This window comes from Pseudorasbora parva, chromosome 14 (assembly GCF_024679245.1).
Source record: "Pseudorasbora parva isolate DD20220531a chromosome 14, ASM2467924v1, whole genome shotgun sequence".
NCBI lineage: Eukaryota > Metazoa > Chordata > Actinopteri > Cypriniformes > Gobionidae > Pseudorasbora > Pseudorasbora parva.
This window is the reverse complement of record NC_090185.1, coordinates 33,007,961-33,027,669: the sequence shown is the minus strand read 5'-3', so window position 1 is coordinate 33,027,669 and position 19,709 is coordinate 33,007,961. Positions and strand designations below refer to the sequence as shown.

At 36.9% G+C, this 19,709-nt stretch overlaps 1 long non-coding RNA gene across 1 annotated transcript; it reads left to right on the top strand.

Annotated features, from left to right (window-relative positions):
* The first annotated feature begins 14,676 nt into the window (after positions 1–14,676).
* Positions 14,677–19,443, top strand: LOC137039608 (uncharacterized). Its single transcript, XR_010897722.1, has 4 exons — positions 14,677–15,079; positions 17,704–17,855; positions 17,964–18,053; positions 18,604–19,443. It is a non-coding gene; the product is annotated as an uncharacterized lncRNA (long non-coding RNA).
* The last annotated feature ends 266 nt before the right edge of the window (positions 19,444–19,709 follow it).

Below are 19,709 nucleotides of genomic sequence, written 5' to 3'. Positions count from 1 at the left end.
TGGATGGACGGACGGATGGATGGTCTTATGGATGGATAAATAGAAGGATGGATGTACGGACGGACGGATGGACTTATGGATAGATAAATAGATGGATGGACTGATGGATGGACAGACGGACGTATAGATGGATGGATGGATGGATGGATGGACTGACGAACGGATGGACGCATGGATGGACGGATGGATGGATGAACGGACGGACGGACGTATGGATGGATGGATAGATGGATGGCAAGACGGATGGATGGTGTGTTTTACAGAACAAAGAAAGTAACATGGTTTGGAAACGTTAGTCCCTATTAATTGCTAATTAATAGAGAAGTGCAGCCAGAAATTCAGGTGAGGTACATCTGTTTGGAACAACATGTGAATAATGATAAATAATAAATAGCCTGCATTTTAATTTTTGGTTGAACTATCCCTTTAACTAATCAATTACACAGTTTCTCAAGCAGAATATTGATCTTAAATCAAAACGAATTCCAGTTCCTCTCATTTGGCAAATTGCTCCCGATAAGGGCCTGACATGAGTCTGCACGGATGCCAAAAGCAAAGAGCCAGAGTGATCACGTGACCCTCCGCTGCATACATGAATCATAAATGAGTCTGTCACACCGCGGAAATAACACGCTGTCTGTTTGTTATCAGCCCTCCTTTTCAATAAACAAAAACACACAGTTTGATATAACAAAAGACAAGTAAACCAAGGAAGTTAAGTAAAAATAATGATTTCAATGCTTTCATTCCCCCACACAGGTAAGACCATACGTACATCTACGGGTGAGACAGTCGTTCGTCGATGACGTAGCTCCCCCTAGAGGAAGAGGAGTAGACGGGATGGAAACTGTGGTAATGAATCCATCCTCGCCGCCTCCTCCTCTTTCTCTGCCATAGAAAAGCTCTAAGCAGTTTTGTCAGTGCATAATCACAATCTCGCTAAGCAGCCTTCCTCGCGGTTTTATTACAAAAATGGAAGACAGACATTCATTTCGGTACAAAGGCTAAACTCGAAACCCAGAGCCGAGCCTTTGCGTGATTACTGGCGTGTCAAGCTGACAGATAGACTCGGAGTTCATTCACTCCATCGAGGACTGATGTGTAACCCGAGCAGGCCTTGAGGAACAAAAGATACAACGCGAGGGACTCCGCTCTCATTTGGTGATCAATAATCAGACTAACTTCATCTTCTCCAAATCCCCCCGTCCCATAAGCATGGGTCAATGACAAATGCAATGTCCCAGATCTTATAAAAAAAATATTGTAAAAAACAAAACAAAAAAAAGTAGTTATGATAAGTGCCAAAGACTTTTATACAAAATGTATAATTAGTATGCATGTTAGATTCATATGGCTCTACGTGTTTATACTAAATAAATAAATGCATCAATGCATAAACAAATGCATAAATAAATAAAATAACATAAACAAACAAACAAATAAATAAAATGCATAAACAAATACATAAATAAATAAATCACTAAAATGTATAAATACATAAATAAATTAATGAATGTATAAATGCACAATAAATAAATAAGTAAATGTATTAATACATTTACAAATAATAAATGAATGAATTATTAAATGCATAAATACATATATGCACAAATAAATAAATGAGTGAATAAATACATGGATAAAGGAACACACATGCACAACACACACACACACACACACACACACACACACACACACACACACACACACACACACACACACACACACACATAGATAAATTAATGCATAAATAAATAGATTAACAAACAGATAAATAAACAAACAAATAAATAATTGTATAAATGCTCAACGAATAAATGAATAAGTGAATTGAGAAAGAAAGAAAGAAAGAAAGAAAGAAAGAAAGAAAGAAAGAAAGAAAGAAAGAAAGAAAGAAAGAAAGAAAGAAAGAAAGAAATGCACACATAAATAATTGAGTAAATAAATAAATGGATAAAGGAACACACACACACACAGAGATAAATAAATGCACAAATAAATAGATTAAAAAACAGATAAATAAACAAACAAATAAATAAATGTATAAATGCACAACGAATAAGTGAATAAATGAATAAATAATACATATATGCACAAATAAATAAATAAGTGAATAAATAAATGGATAAAGAAGCACACACACACACACACACACACACACACACAGATAGATAAATAAATGCACAAATAAATAGATGAACAAACAGATAAATAAATAAAAAAACAAATGTATATAAATAATATATGTAAATAAATGTATAAATGCACAACGAATAAGTGAAATAATAAATAAATAAACAAATAAATAAGGGATCAGAAATAAAAAGTGTATATATATATATATATATATATATATATATATATATATATATATATATATATATATATATATATATATATGCACAAATGAAAAAAATAAATGCACAAATAGACAAACAAAATGCTTAAATAATTAAATAAATAAATGCATAAATATTATTATTATTTATGCATTTATTTACTAACTTATTTATGCATTTATTTATTTGTTTGTTCGTAATTTATACATTTATTAAGTATTTAAAATACGTGCATAAATAAGTGCATACATATAAACTTTCTTCTTCTTTTGGCATAAAATGATAAGGGAATGGGATAGAGAGTAAAATATGAACTGTAACTATATAACTGTAATATCTTAAAAATGTCAAAATTTGTTCTATTAAAAAATACTTTCACTTTGATCTCATGAATACACATCTAAAGATAATTTAATCTTTCTAAAACATTAATATCATCTTAAAATCTGCATTCTAAAATTGTTAGTTGCGTATAAATAGCCTGTACTTGAAAAAAACATTACATGTTGTGATAGCAATATGCATCAATAGTAGTTTTTACTGCGTTGTTTATTTCTTTTAACCACTTTAAGGTGCCTCCACGTGTAAAATATTACTTTGATTCTCTCTATTGAGATGTGTTATTCAGTACTGGTTTTTACTGTGGTGGAGATTTCATTGTCCTCCTAAGTCTCTGCAGAAAGGTGGTGGCTGTTGAAACGATGTAAACTCAGCGGCTGGGCATCACAGCCATCCTCAACGGTGACACTAAGCGCTCCAATAAAGTGCAACCTTGATTCACCGATGCCCAGGAAGCGTTAAAGTTTTCTCAGGTTGAATCCGGCTCGTAAACATCGGAGACAAGCTTTGCGCTGAAGTAATGCTCTCATGAGGTCAATGGCATCTTTTTATTGCTTTGTTAAGTTTAATGTTTGCATTGTAAAGCTGGAAATATCTAATAAAATCTGGGAGCAGACAGAGTAATGCCCTCCTCAACCTTGTATGTGGCATGGAAAGCGACAGCCTGCTACTCTGCTTTGTATTGTCTAGAATTGGTTTTCTATGAATACGAATCTGTGGTGAACTGGCCTGCAGGAAACATCCACTGAGTGTTATAGGGAGACTGTAACCCTCCTGATCTATGTTTCTTTCATACGCTCATATATTACACTTCCTCTGTGTGTGAAATGCATACTGAAATACTCCCTTCGAAAGGCAAGCCATGTAAAACCTGATGAAAAAGCCATGTATTTCTGCCCGTGTGTTTGCGTGTGTCTATCAGATATTGGACAGGAGTTATAACAACCATAAGAATGGTTTCAAATGAGACTTCGAGCTGATGGTATTGAGAATACACATTTGTTGTGCCATTTTCACAGTAGCCATTTTTTTCAATATGATATATGGTACAATGTGAGGATTTAGGCTTATATATCATAGTTCTGACAGAAAATCAAAACAAAAACTGGTGGATGGGTGGTTGAGATGACAAATAAAAAAACTAAACAAAACAAAATAAAATGGAGAAATGACCTCCAAGATGAAATAATCAAATATCAATTTAGGAAGATATATCACCGTCGTGATGGAAAATGTAACCCCGGACAAATCAAAACAAAACAACAAGGCAAAACACAAAACTAAAGAAAGCATAAAATAAAGTACAGTAAAATAAAATAAAATAAATGAAGGATGACGAGTGATTAAATAATAATATCAGTATGATTAACCTGACAAGCCAGACCCACCAGAGTCCTGCACGGGTCCATTTTTGGAGACCCGCCGCCGCCCGTACCCGCAAGGTTTAGCACCAGATCCGACCCGTGACCTGTGAAAATATCAAAATTAAATCCGCACCTGCCCAGACCCGTTAATATTTGGCCGGTTACCCGACCCGTGCCCGCGATAAATAACACACGCTAAAATCACTCAAATTAAAATGCTTTGTTTTTTTGTCCTGCACCTCTCTCAACATCAACCGCGTCATGAATGGGCTAATGAAACAGGCTAAATGGGCCTTTAAAGACTCGTTGTCAACTATTTCATATCGCTACTCCACTCACCAACTTTACTTTTACTTCATCCATTGCTACTCCTGCAACGCTCGCTCCTTCTGGGTTACGAGAGGCGTCAATAAAAGTTTCAATGTCGCAGTGGTGGTGACGTGATGGGTCAAGTAGCATATCGTTGTTGCGTGCATGTGTAATGGTAATTTGGACATAGAAAAAGGGGGAAGAAGGAGGCGGGAACCGGTGAACATTTAAAAGACTTTAACCAAACAAAACGAAAGTAACGTGGGCAGCCCCTCACGGACATCTGCCAAGCACACACACATAATAAAACGTAAACACAACTCAACGTCAAATCCAGGTGTGGTGATCTGTCGTCCTTATATGCCTCCGAGCTCCCTCAGAGGACTCGGTGTTGCTCGCAGGTGACGCTCATTTACAATCACGCCCCGGTCTCGCTCGCTCTCTCTCTATCGTTCACCTCGCCACAGAAATATTGCACATATTTTTCATCCGCGCCACTACCCGCCCGCTTCCCCGGCCGTGAATTTTATATTTTATAAATGTCACAATCCACCCGTTTTAGCCATTTTTATGCGGATACCCGCGGGTACTGGACCCGTTGCAGGACTCTGAGACCCACATCAAGATGTTTGGTCTGGAAACTCACCATTGACAGCTCAATCCGAGGGGCACGCGATAGGATAGCGCTACAACTAACCAGAGCAACGAAGGTGAAACAGAGCTCGTTGACAGATTAAACTTTCGCCGTATCCGGTCGGCAAAACTCCGAACACATCTTCCCTTTTTAAGAATGACTTCACTGCCGTTCTTTGTTCTTTTCTCAGAGAAAAGCTTAACTCCAAGTCTTCCAGAGTCGCGGTCAAAGCTGATTCGAATGACCGCCGTTTGACAGCTTCTGTGTTTACTAGAAGCATACAACGCAACTAGGCCGTCGTCATTATGTTAAGCCCCACCCACCGACTATATACACGTTGTGATTGGCCCGACCAGAGTTTGGCGTTTACAGCTCAGAAGGGTATTGAGAGTTGCTAGACGAGCAACTGATTAGCTATATGATTTAGGCATTTAGGAAAATATTTCACAGTTGTGATGGAAAATGTAATCCCAAACAAATCAAAACAAAACAACAAGTCAAAACACACACACAAAAAAAACATTAAAAAGTAAATAAAATAAAATAAAATAATTATTTCCATACTATTTGAGTATTTAGTTTGAAATATCACAGAAGTGACAGACAATAATAATCTAAACAAAACATCAAAAAAAATATAAAAAATTTGGGTGATTGAGATAATATGAATGAATGAATGAATGAATGAATGAATGAATGAATGAATGAATGAATGAATGAATGAATGAATGAATACCTTTAGGTTAAAGAGTGACCAACTTGGGTTGTTTTTAACCTAGCATTTATTTTATTTTATTTTTATAATATTAAATGTATTGAATTATGCTTTAAGGACTGGTAGTTGTGTGTTGTAATAAAAGTGGTAGTTGTGCGTTGTTTTTTTTCCTCTTTTTTTTTCTTCTAGAATCAGTATGATTGAAGTTATATCACAGTTGCGACAAAATATAACTCAAATAAAACAAAAAAACAACAACAAGGCAAAACACAAAAAACTAAAAACAACTATCAAATATGGCATGTAAAATACAATTAAAAATAATATAAAGAAGTACCCTTTGGGATGGAGTGATTTCATTTTAGTATTTAACAATTGTTTTTTTAAATATAATATTAAAGTATTGAATTATGCTATGAGGACAGGTCATCGAGTAATAAAATAATGACACAGTTTTTGATAAAACAAATAAAAATAAAAGGGTGGGTCCTTTCAAAATGGAAAGGTTGGCACCGTTAGTTCCTGGATTCTTTATCGTTGTATTATGCACTGCTCTGCAAACAGACGGGTTAGTAAGGCCTATCTCTCTCTCTGTCTGTCTGGATTTAGCATCATCTTCTGAAGAGCCAGTGTCTTTGACTCAGAGATAAAGCAGGTCATTGGGCAACATGGTTAGTTCTGCAGAAGGGTTTCGCTTCAAATGCTGGGGGTGGAAAATGTCATGACGGCGAACGGATGACTCTAAGAGCTGCCATCCAGGCTTTAGGAGCAGTGGACCAAGAGGAGACACAGAGGACCCCAGCCCTCCTCCTCCTAATTAACTATTTAACACCTAAGATTAAGAAAACAGTGAATTATTGAAAGCAGAGAGCGTCGTGGAACTAAGAAGGGCACAGCGGAAAGCCACACTGTACTGGAAAAGAGCTGAATGTGTCGCAGCATGTTAAACGCCTTGAGAAATGAAGCAGTGCTGAGCTACAATGTAATATGCAATATGTGATAAATTAAATACAACCAGCTATCAAAAAGACGAGAAATCACTTATAAAGAATTACAAAGAGTGATTCTTAATGTAAAACCTCACGGCACGGACATGGAGAGCAATGGTTCTCAATCGGTTTTGCTCCAAATGCCAGTTTTTACACTGGATGTCATATGGCGACTCAATAAAATATGTCTGTACTATACATTTATTGAAGAAATAAAAATAAAGAACAGATCTGCCACCCATCAGATGAGGACCTGTAGAGGACTCAACAACAACAAAATCTGTGACTTTCCCATCATGCTCAAACCAGATAAAAAGAGATTCAATATGAAAGATTACTGTGTTGCCTAAAATGTGTTTTGCAACAAATATGAAGCTTATTTTGCACATCAATGCTTTTGCATTATGGGGCAGAGAGAAATCATACCCGAGCTGTCTCTGTTTGTGACAGGAGAATTCATGGCTAGAAATGTGCCGATCTATATTTGTAGAGTGGGAATCTTCTACCAAAGGAGACATATATTTTTTATTGTCCTTTAGCAGTATTGGTTGGCATATATATAAACCTTTTCATCATTATTATTATTATTATTATTATTATTTATTCACATTATTCTAGATCAGGCATGTTCAATTAAATGTTTTTAGTACGATTTTCTTTCCATGTATGAAAAATCCACTGACAATGTTTCAAGAATCAAAATGGTGCATGACAAGCAATGTGCATTTAAGGATCTTTAAAAACAAAGCAAAGCAAAACAAAACAAGAAGCAAGGCAAAGATACACACACACACACACACACACACACACACACACACACACACACAAAGCAAACTGGAAAAAGGGAGAACAAAACATAAGGCAAATCAAACCAAAACACAAAAAAGCAAAGCAAATCAAACCAAAAAAGCACATCAAAAGCAAAGCAAATAATAAAAAAAAATGTATAAAACAAAACACAAAAAGCAAAACAAAAAAAAAGCAAAGCAAAGCTAAAAGAGAAAAACAAAAGACAGAAAACAACAAAGCAAAAAAAAAAAAACATAAAACAAACCAAAAGCAAAGCAAAGCAAAAAGGCACAGCAAAACAAAACACAAGGTAAAACAAAACACTAAGCAAAACAAAAACAACACAAAAACAGAAAGCACAAATATCTAAAAAAAAAAAAAAAAAAAAAAAAAAAAAAGCAAAGCCAAAAAAACCCACAAAAAAATAAATAATGGAAAGTAATGTGTCCTGCACACTGTGCGATTTTTGAAAATCCTTTGCGAATGTTGCTTGTCAGACTGTACGGCCAAAATCGCACAGTGTGCACCCACCTTAAATCAGAACACAAAGCAAACAAACAACAAAAAAAGCAAAAACTAAACAAAACAACACAAAAAACAAAGCAAGCAAAAAAAAAAAAAAGCAAAATAAAGATGTGCGTGTGCATTAAAGAAATATGAATTGCAAAATAAATCTTTTCTATAATAAACAAATAAACAAACAAACAAACAAATAAATAAATAAATAAATAAATAAATAAATAAATAAATAAATAAATGTAAAAATACATAACAAATAAATGCCCAAATAAAAAATTGCATAAAAACAGATAAATAAATAAATGCATAAATAAATACATAAATCAATAAAATGCATAAATAGATAAACAAATTAATTAATGTTTAAATGCACAATAAATAAATAAATAAATAAATGTATTAATAAATGTACAGATAATAAATAAATGAATTATTAAATGCATAAATACATATATGCACAAATAAATAAAAGAATAAATAAATAAATGGATAAAAGAACACACACACACACACACACACACACACACACACACACACACACACACACACACACACACACACACACACACACACACACACACACACACACACACACACACACACACACACACACACACACACAGACAGACAGATAGATGCACAAAATAAAGAAATTCACAAATAAATAGATGAACAAACAGATAAATAAACAAACAAACAAATAAATAAATAAATGTATAAATGAACAATGAATAAGTGAACTAATTAATAAATGCACAAATAAATAAATAAATAAATAAGGGAACAGAAAAAAATAACAATAATAAATAAATATGTGTGTGTGTGTGTGTGTGTGTGTGTGTGTGTGTGTGTGTGTGTGTGTGTGTGTGTGTGTGTGTGTGTGTGTGTGTGTGTGTGTGTGTGTGTGCACAAATTTAATAAATAAATAAATGCAAAAATAAATAGATGAACAAAAGTAAATGCCTAAATAATTAAATAATTAAATAAATAAATGCATAAAATATTATTATTATTTATGCATTTATTTACTAACTTATTTATGCATTTATTTATTTGTTTGTTTGTAATTTATACATTTATTAAGGCACTTATTTTGTAAAACAACACAAAAAACAAAGCAAGCAAAAAAATAGTCAAATAAAAATGTGCGTGTGCATTAAAGAAATATGAATTGGAAAATAACATAAATCTTTTCTAAGATAAATCCCATCTGGGAAACACACATCCTGAATGAATCAGTGTTCTTGAACAAATTGGTTGAGTTATTCAGTGACACTAATAGAGCTATCCTTACAAGCTGTCATGCATGTCATGTCATAAATCACGTGTCGCCACCAACTGGCATAACAATGTAATCTGCTGAAAGAGTGACTAAATAAATCCCATCAGAAATGCACAGGCTGACAGTTTGACCAGAGCATGGAAACACAAAAAGCGGAGTGATATAACAAAATCTCTGCACTCAGAATCAACCCTCTCAACCGCTCCGATATAAAGACAGGAACTAACTATTGTATAATTGATAATACAGCGAATGAAATACTTAGGACTACTAATGCGAGAAAAGATGCACCCTCAGAGTACACTTATTAAGATGTTTGTTATCAGTGTGTAATTGCATCTGGATATATGGAGTACTTAACTGAAAAAGGAGCTTAAGGGGAGCATTCTTAAGCCACCTGCGCGTTGCCAGATTCATTGTAGAAGAACATCTGTGCATCGAAAACAGAAATAAAAATAATGAGGGAGATTATCTTTCCATTCAAACCCCTGCTTTACTAAAGAGAGTTCATAATTACACTGTCAGGGCGCAGGGCCGCCCGCATGTGCTGTTTATAATTTTAAAAAAGCTTATAGATATATCCTGTGCTACATGTTTCTGGCCTCACCGGATTTAAATATGAGAAATAAGGCGGCACAGGAGGACTTTTAATTGCCTATATGAAAGGGCTTATCACACATTAAAAGCAGCCGTACATCATAAGCACGCACACACACGAGCATACAAACACGCACATATGAATAGATCAAGCCTGGCAACACACAGCAACATTAATACTGCTAATTAGACTCTGCTTTCAAAAGGTTGAGAGTACTGTGGGTTTAATTATGAACTTGGAGCATACGTGTGTGTGTGTGTGTTTTTGCGAGAGTTGAACTATTCGTCGCAAATGAAGTGGAATATTCTCCCCAAGTGCCATGCATCTACCTATCTGCCTTTGTAGGTCTTCACAGCAGGGCATTCTTCCATTACGCTAATGAGTGAGGAAATGAATCGCTTCTAAACAGACCTCACTGCCCCAGGTGAAAGCGTGTTTCCTGTATGAGCGAGGAGATCACTGGGCCCTGTGGCGCCACATTGTCTCTTAAAAAGGAACATTGAGTCTGCTGATTTTGCATTGAAGAACCTCTGTAAGATATGGATTGAAAATATTGACCCGACGAAAAACAACATTCCCTCTATCAACTAGTGCATTAAGGTTGTTCGCACATTCGGGACCCAGCGAAATGTATTTGTTTTTTTTTCCATTGGTGGTCTTATTAATATTGTCTTTTTAGTGACTGGCAAAAGTAACATCATACATAGGGTTAGGAATTTGAAACAAGAATGTAACTTATGCACAGTTGGTGCTATAGAAATGAATTATGCTTGTGCTTAAATGTTTTTGTCGAGTGAAGTGAAAACAATTTCATAGACTTTAAAGGGATACTTCACCACTTCATATTAAACTGTTATTCCCCTAACTAAGATGAGTTGATACATCCCTCTCTCGTCTCAGTGCGTGCTCTTAATCGCTCTGACGCGCGGTGATGATCTGATAGCATTTAGCTTAGCCCACTAAGCCCAGTTCATTCACTATGGAACCAAACAGAGATCAAGTTAGAAGCGAGCAAAAACCTCCACGTTTTCCCTATTTAAATACAGTTACACGAATAGTTGAACGATCAAGTATGGTGACATAAAATAAAACGTGGTGCTTTTCTAAGAAGATTAAAAAGAAGAACTATAATGTATGGCGGAATAGCACTTCTGAGCGTACTTGGCGCAGTAAAAAGTCCCGGCTGAAAAATCCTCCCTCACAGATGTGAGAGGATTTTTCAGGCGGGAATTTTTACTGCGTGGAAAGTGGAAAATATGTTTTTTCACTTTAAAAAATTGGTCCAGATCACCAGTAGTCTTTGAGTACTTGAGTAATTAGTGATGTTTTTAATGACTTTTAAAAAATTTTAAGAACTACTAGTGATCTAACAATGTTTTCCACTTTAAAATAATGGTCCAGATCACTAGAAGCTCCCGAATAATGACTAGGTAACACTTATTGTACATTTTATGACCACATTGAGAGTAAAAAAAATACAATTTCTCACATCTCAGACATGTTAATGTTGTGATTAGTAATTATTTAGTAATTCTTTATCATTTTTCCTTGTTACCTATTAGTTATTAGTGACACCAGTCTCATTTAGTAAATATTAATTATCTAATAAGGAACTATCTAAGCCCTGAATTCAATATTACTGATGAGTTCAGCTTGTTTGTATATTGGTTAATAGTAGTAGCTGAAGTGTTAATTTAGTGCTTCTTATTAGTCCTGCATTACTTCCTGCAAAGTTATCTATTAATAATGGACCATTATTCTAAAGTGTTACCAAAATTCAAATTCGGAACTATGTAAAATGCAACATAATAATCAATTTTATTAGATTATACATGTCAATAATTCAGATTTATTAAAATTCACATTCAGATCCTTTTGTCATATTTCTAGCTCCATAGGCAATCACCCGCAAACATATAACAACTTTGTGGCAACCACACAGATACCATATATAAATGTTTTAACCTCATAGCAATCATAAAGCAATGTCCTCTCAACCACCCACAACCCTCTATTAACCATAAAGAAACAACCTGGCAGCCATTTACAACCCCCTTGCAAACACATATTAACTCCTTGGCAACCACCCACACTCCCATATAGACCAGATAGAATAAACCTTGGAAACCACCCACTGCCAGCCATCATTCACATCCCAGCAACCACCTATCAAGATCCTTGTAACAACCCACACTATAATTTAACAATCAAATAGAAACTCTCTGGCAACCACCCACTACCGCACATAAAAACACAGACAGTTGCCCACAACCCTATAACTACCGCATGTGAACACCCTGACAACTACCTACAACCATGTAGCAACCGCATAGCAACTCCCTGGCAAACACCCACACTCCCAAAGCAATCACATGCAAACACCCTGTCAACCACAGACTACCCCAAAGCAACTACACTACACTACAATCCCATATATCAATCAGATATATATTGAATAGCCATCACATATAAACACCCTGAAAACAACCACACAGCAACCCCATAGCAACTCCCTGGCAAACACCCACACTCCCATAGCAATTGGATATAAACACCCTGTCAGCCACATACTACCCCAAAACAACTATTCTACACTACAATCCCATATATCAATCAAATAAAAATAGTCTGGCCATCACATATAAACACCCTGACAACCACCTATAACCGCATAGCAACCCCATAGCAACTCCTTGGCAAACACCCACACTCCCACAGCAAATTAATATAAACACCATGTCAACCACACACTTCCCCAAAGCAACGATACTACACTACAATCCCATATCAAACAGAAATAATCTGACAATCGCATAAACACCCTGGCAACCCCCCCCCCCCCACAACCCATAGCAACTCCCTGGCAAAAACCCCACTCCCAAAGCAATCACATGTAAACACCCTGTCAACCAAATACTACCCCATAGCAACTACACTACAGTCCCAAATAGGCCTGTCAATCAGATAAAAATAGTCTTGCTATCACATATAAACACCCTGGCAACCACCTACAACCCCGTAGTAACCCCATAGCAACCCCCTGGCAAAAACCCCACTCCCACAGCAATCACATGTAAACACCCTGTCAACCAAATACTACCCCATAGCAACTACACTACAGTCCCATATAGCCCTGTCAATCAGATAAAAATAGTCTGGCTATCACATATAAACACCCTGGCAACCACCTACAACCCCGTAGTAACCCCATAGCAACTCCCTGGCAAACACCACACTCCCACAGCAATCGCATATAAACACCCTGTCAGCCACATACTACCCCAAAGCAACTACTCTACACTACACTACAATCCCATATCAAATAGAAATAATCTGGCAATCACATATAAACACCCTGGCAACCACCCACAACCCGTAGCAACTTCCTGGCAACCACCCACATTCCCATAGCAATCAGATAAAAACACTCTGGCAAGCTCCCACACGCCTGTATAGATTGTGTGGGCGGGCTCCCACGGCAAGTGTACGGCACCAGAGTTAGAAACATATAAAAAGCCTGGCAACCACTCACAACCGCAAAACAACGTTCTGCCAACCATCCACAACATCATTGAAGGGAGTTTTGCACGGTCAAATGTTGTTAATATATATATATATATATTTTTTTTTTGAATATTTGACCCCTAACTTCTATAGTACTTGGTATTATGCAAGAATATCAGTGTGTGGGATGCCTTTTCTCTACATAAACATGCCTTCTGTTCAGAAAATAAAATCTAAATTATGGTTATTGTCTACTGGTGACACGGCAACAGTAGCGCTTTCAAGTATTTGGACTGTCTACTGCGTTCAAAGAGAGGTATGCAAGCAGTAGTTTTCAGAGGACATCATTTATTGATCTAGTTCTGTGTAAGCTCGTGTTTGGCAGAGTTTGAATAACACAAGTATGTCTCTCCAGAGAAGACACTTTTGGATAGAAAGCACAGCACATTTGGACTAAAAGACATGGAACTAATGGGCACGGTGAACAATGAAAAGCGCAATGAAAATTCAACTTCAATGTCCACAACTTTACATGATTTAGTCAAAGCGTCAACCGTTCTACATGCGGAATACATTGTGCCATGATTCAAACCTGTAAAAGAGATTGGATCTTGGGAATTTAAAGCTTGATAATGAGATTCTAGAATATAATAAGCCTCATATTATCCTTTTACAGCCCATGAGTAGACGTGAACAATAGTGAAGGAATGACAGAAGGTCATGTTGAAGGATATTCCGGTGCTCACTAAGACTGAATGTATCTACTTACCCTCATTGTTCCAACTTTCAGTATGTGAGAGTCAGTAAAGCTCCCTACACCCCTACAGGCACAATAAGGGAGTGGGTGGACATTACCGATAAAAAGCAATTAATACCCGCAGTCCATAATTAGAAGATATGACAAAGTAAGAACTTTTACAGCAGCCCAAACAAAAGACTACAGTGTAGGAGGGTTGAATCTCGTTTAGTATCACCACACAAGAGGAATGGACTCATGTTGAATGATAGAATAGAATAGAATAGAATAGAATAGAATAGAATAGAATAGAATAGAATAGAATAGAATAGAATAGAATAGAATAGAATAGAATAGAATAGTTTTGGAAAAAATACAGAGAAAGAAAAGGTGTCTTACATCAAGGAGCTGAATACGGTAATAAATGCGATGGTAATAAATTAGCCAGAGGTGAGGTGTTTGATATATGGGCTTTCTGAAACACCTACCCGAGAATAAAAGTCAAGAGAATTTATATGGTACTGTTTTTCATCATGTATTTCATCACACTGAAAAAAGTATAACTTTAGTGTTGTTCGTTTAATGTGTATTTTCTCATTGAAATAGCTTAATTTTTTTAATTTTTTCATGTCAAGTAAACATTTTAGCTTAGATTTATGGTTCAATCCATTTTTTTACATTGATAGAATCTAAATGGGCAGCGGGACATTAAACTGAATTTATTAATTTGATCAGAGCATTTTTTTTAGATTAAGCAGGATTTGCACATGCGCATTGTTGACTTGCAGATCCCGCTCTCTGTGGTTCAAAAAAAAAAAAAAAAAAGTCTGAGAAGTTGAGAACTGTCTGAGAAGAATACAGCACGAACTTGAGCGGTGGCCGTGACGATAACGTTACATTTCAACGGACGTCAGACCCATCCAGCCAGGCTCCGAGACAGAACTACGAGGAACATTGATAAGGTAAGAGAAACTTTGTCTACCGTTAACGTTTTTACCTCACGTATATCTGACGGGACTTGAGTCTGGCCGTAATTTCAGCGCTAACGCTTGATAGCGTGTAAATTAACTTTTAAGATAGCACTCGAAATGTTCGTAATCTTCATTCAAACTATAACGTTCGGTTATTTTAGCCCCTCATTGGGTGGGTGAGTAATAACCTAAATGCATGCAAACTGTCTAAATTCATTTTGTGGGGGCATTGACCGTGTCAAGGGAAAGAGTTAACAATAACATTTCTCGAAACAAGTGCAGTTATAGCCTATATAAGCTACAATATTTTCTGCTTAACTTTTATTAGACTCCAGTTCAAAAAAAAAGTGTGTTTTTTCGCTGAGCACATTCTCTGCAGTCCGAGCGCGCTGAAGCGCTTGCTCATATATCTGAGGTAAATCATTAAAGGGGGGGTGAAACACTCAGTTTCAGTCAGTGTCATGTCAATCTTGAGTACCTATAGAGTAGCATTGCATCCTGCATATCTCCGAAAAGTCTTTATTTTTTTAATAATTATATAAGAAAGATGCGCTGTTCCGAGTCTTTCCGAAAAAAGCCGAGCGGGTGGGGGCGTGTCGTGTGAGCGAAGCTAAATAATGACGTGTACAGCAGCGCTGTAGTGTTGAGTCGAGTCCGTCATCCCTAACAGCGGGAAAAAAACTTTATTCAAAATAAAAATATGGCTTTTAATCAGATACAGCCATACATCTATGATCCGGAATCAGACCCAGAGGCTGCAGTTGAACAGGAGCAGCAGCAAAAACGACTAGAGCAGGACGTCTGTATGTGGTAAGTTACAAGTTATACACTAACTATATAATATGCTTAGCGGCTTGTGTTATTTACATATTTATACTTGAATTATATCGTCGTATTTTTGTCTTTGAAGGTGTACATGTGGGAAGTGCAGTTGTGCACGTGTGTTTGTGTGTTTACGCGTGGTTTGTGTAGAGACATTTGAAGCAGTCTCACTCACCCTTCTAACGTTGGGACTGCTCCATCCTTCAGCATTAGGCGATTGGGAAAATGCGGCGTCGAGCTGGGCCTTGTGAAACAGTCGGCACCGAAATGCAGCGAACAGATATAAACATTCGCGCAACTCAGTTGCTGATCCGGAAAAGCAAATTACATCCACTGTTGCCTTAACGCGGGGTTTTGGAGAATCTGTGCAAGACTGTCTTGGTCTGGCAACCAAAAACGCACTTTTTTGGTGACATTATGTGTAATTGTCACCTGTCCAGCAATCTACAAACCAGCGCTTTGATGGGCGTAGGCTGTTGCTTTCGCTCGCTCTCTCTCACGCGCTTCCGGTAGAATTGTCCGTAAGGCCCATACAAGGAAATTCCGCCCCCACTAACGTCAATGGGGACGCATGATCTCAAAAAACTTGCCGAAACTTATGACTAACCGGAAGTAGTATTTTTGACAAAGAAATACTCCCATCAAACGTCCACCTTAACTTTTGAAACTTTGTCTATGTTTAGTATGGGATTCCAAGTCTTTAACAGTGTAAAAAGATCAGTATGCATGAAACAGCATTTCACCCCCCCTTTAACACCATCACTGCTTACAGTATTGAACTAAATACATTACAATCGCCTAAAACGAATAAGCAGGTTACTTTTCTGAAAAAGAGTGCTCCCGAGTCTGTGTTTCTCACAGTTTGCGTGAATCGCGGCACAGTTCCACACACACACAAAATACCGGCAGTTCAATAGTGAAACTCGCAGCTCTTAAAGGGGCCACACTCTATTCCAGCTCTTAAAGGGTTAGTTCACCCAAAAATGAAATTAATGTCATTAACTCCTCACCCTAATGTCGTTCCTTACTTCTAAGACCTCCATCTTCACACACAGTTTAAGATATTTTATATTTTAGTCCCAGAGCATATGCAGTCAATGCCCACTTTACTGTCCATTTCCAGAAAGCTAATAAAAACATAATCAAAGTAGTCCATATGTGACATCAGTTGGTTGATTAGATTCTCTTGAAGCATCGAAAATACATTTTGGTCCAAAAATATCAAAAAGACTTTATTCAGCATTGTCTTCTCTTTCGTGTTCCTAAAAAAAGATTAAAACGGTTCGTGAATCAGTGAATTGATCAATGATTCGGATCGCCAATGTCACGTCATTTCAGCAGTTTGGGAGTTTGACACGCGATCCGAACTGCTGAAATCACGTGACATTGGCGATCCGAATCATTGATTAATTCACTGATTCATGAACCATTTTAATCTTTTTTTGAGGAACACGTCGTAGATTGAAAGTCATAGTTTTTGTGATACTTGGACCAAAATGTATTTTCGATGCTTCGAGATTCGAATTAACTAACTGATGTCACATATGGACTGCTTTGATGATGATTTTATGAAAGTGAATGTTTTAGGTCGGCATATAGCAGAGAATAGAATGGGCACACGACTACTCGTTTACGTATGGCATTTGCCATACCCTGGCATTCCACATTTTTAGACCTAACTGTTGATTCACTAATGAGTTGTTGTTGTTGTTGTAATTTAGTACGGTTGTGCTGGGGATACTGTTTTGTGTTCACCATCTTCTAAACCTATTTCTGTATGCTCTACTTTTAAGATCAATTTAAGTTCATGCGAATTACAACCGTTCCTTTGGTGACAAGTTGGATTACAAGTTCTTGGTGCAGTTGGACAAGCACTCCACCAAACTGTTGGAGGTCATCAGGAGCAAGGGAGGAGTCCACCAGGACATTGCAGGTTTTAGATGAGGTATCTATGAATTTGATAATCAGTGGGATCCATGGCTGAATAGTGTTTTTTTTTTTTTTTTTTTTTGTAATTGTTTAATTTTAATTCATAGTTATTGTTCTTACTCAGACTGCAGACATCACCATCAGAAGAGAATGCATCCTCAAATCTCTGATCTACCTCTGCGAACCTTTTGCGCACCTTTTCAAAGAATACCAGGTAAGGGCATCTCTCTCACTTGCTCACACAAATAACACCTACAGACTAACATGGTCATAGTCTAGGTTTTCCTAGCCACTTTTAATAAATAGGGGTGTGATGAGAAACTCAGCTCACAAGATGAGATTTTAACACTATTTATGAGAAATCTTTGATGCTGAATTTTGAGCTGTGAACACTTAGACCATGTCCAGACATACCAAAACAGTCTTTTTTTTCCTTGTCTTCCCTGGAACACTGTCAAAATAAGTGTGTCCAAAGGAATCCATTTGCAAATGACTTAACACCTATATGCTATGTAAAATCCCTGCCTGGTCCTCTCTCTTCCTTCACTGTCGTCGCTCCTCCTTTTATTCTCCCTTCACTCCTCTGTGAAAGCTCTGAGACCAGTGTGACGTGCAGTTGGCACTGATCATCCAATTACTTACCGGCCTCGCTTTGCTCTTACTCGTCACGCGCCTATTCAAGTTCAGTTTAGAGTGTGTAAGAGCTGAAAATGGGAGAGTTCTGAAACTATAATGTACTTATTTTCTCTTTCTTTTTTATGCAGGAAAATGAGATTGAAGAACTGGAGCAAACAACCATGGCAATCTTTATCACTGGGAAAGAGGATCCTCTTCATCCACCAAAAGACATTAAAATTGTCATTGAAGGATCAGAGGTCCGGAACCTGCTTGTTATATTGCATACAAATAGGTTATATTTAAAGGTTTAGTTCGCCCAAAAACGAATATTCTGTCATTAAAGGTCCCGTTCTTCGCAATTCTATCTTTCAAACTTTAGTTAGTGTGAAATGCTGCTGTTAGAGCATAAATAATACCTGTAAAATTATAAAGCTCAAAGTTCAATGCCAAGCGAGATATTTTATTTAACAGAAGTTCCCTTTCAAAGCCTACAGCGAACAGCCGGTTTGGACTACACCGCTGCACTTCCTGCTGTAATGAGGTCACTAGAACCGTTTGTTGACTAACCCTCCACCCACAAGAACACACAAAATAGGGGGCGTGGTCTCGTTGCTCTCCTACGTGGAGAAGAGCGCGCATTCAGCGCTTGCATCGCCCCGTTATGGTAAGAGGCGGGACCTTTCCGGGCAAAGTGCGCTAAGCTGCTGTCCAATCACATCACGGGAAGCGCTGGCCCAATCAGAACTCTTTATGGGTCTTAAGAGAGAGAAATGACATTGGTGTCATTAAAGGCCTGTCTGAGCCATCGGATTTCAACTAAAATATCTTCAATTGTGTTCCGAAGATGAACAGAGGTCTCACGAGTGTCGAACAACATGAGGATAAGTGATTAATGACAGAATTTTTATTTTTGGGTAAACTAACCCTTTAAATGTAGAGCTTACAGCTCTGTATCAGAAACTGATGCAGTGATCACTGTTCACTGTCTGAGGAACAGTTCCAGGATTTGTCTCTGGTGTTCAGCTGAAAGAGACTGTTCATCATATACATTTATGGACATGAAATACATTTGTATCTTAATATTTTAATTGTATTTTAGGATGTTTTATGGCGAACTGTGTTATCAGGACAAACATTCCTAATTTAATATTACTACTAATGTGATGTCATCGAGTGGTGATTTGATTATTTGTAACAAATTTGTATTTTTGTGTGAAGCAGACTGTTCTTCATACATGTGAACATGTTCATT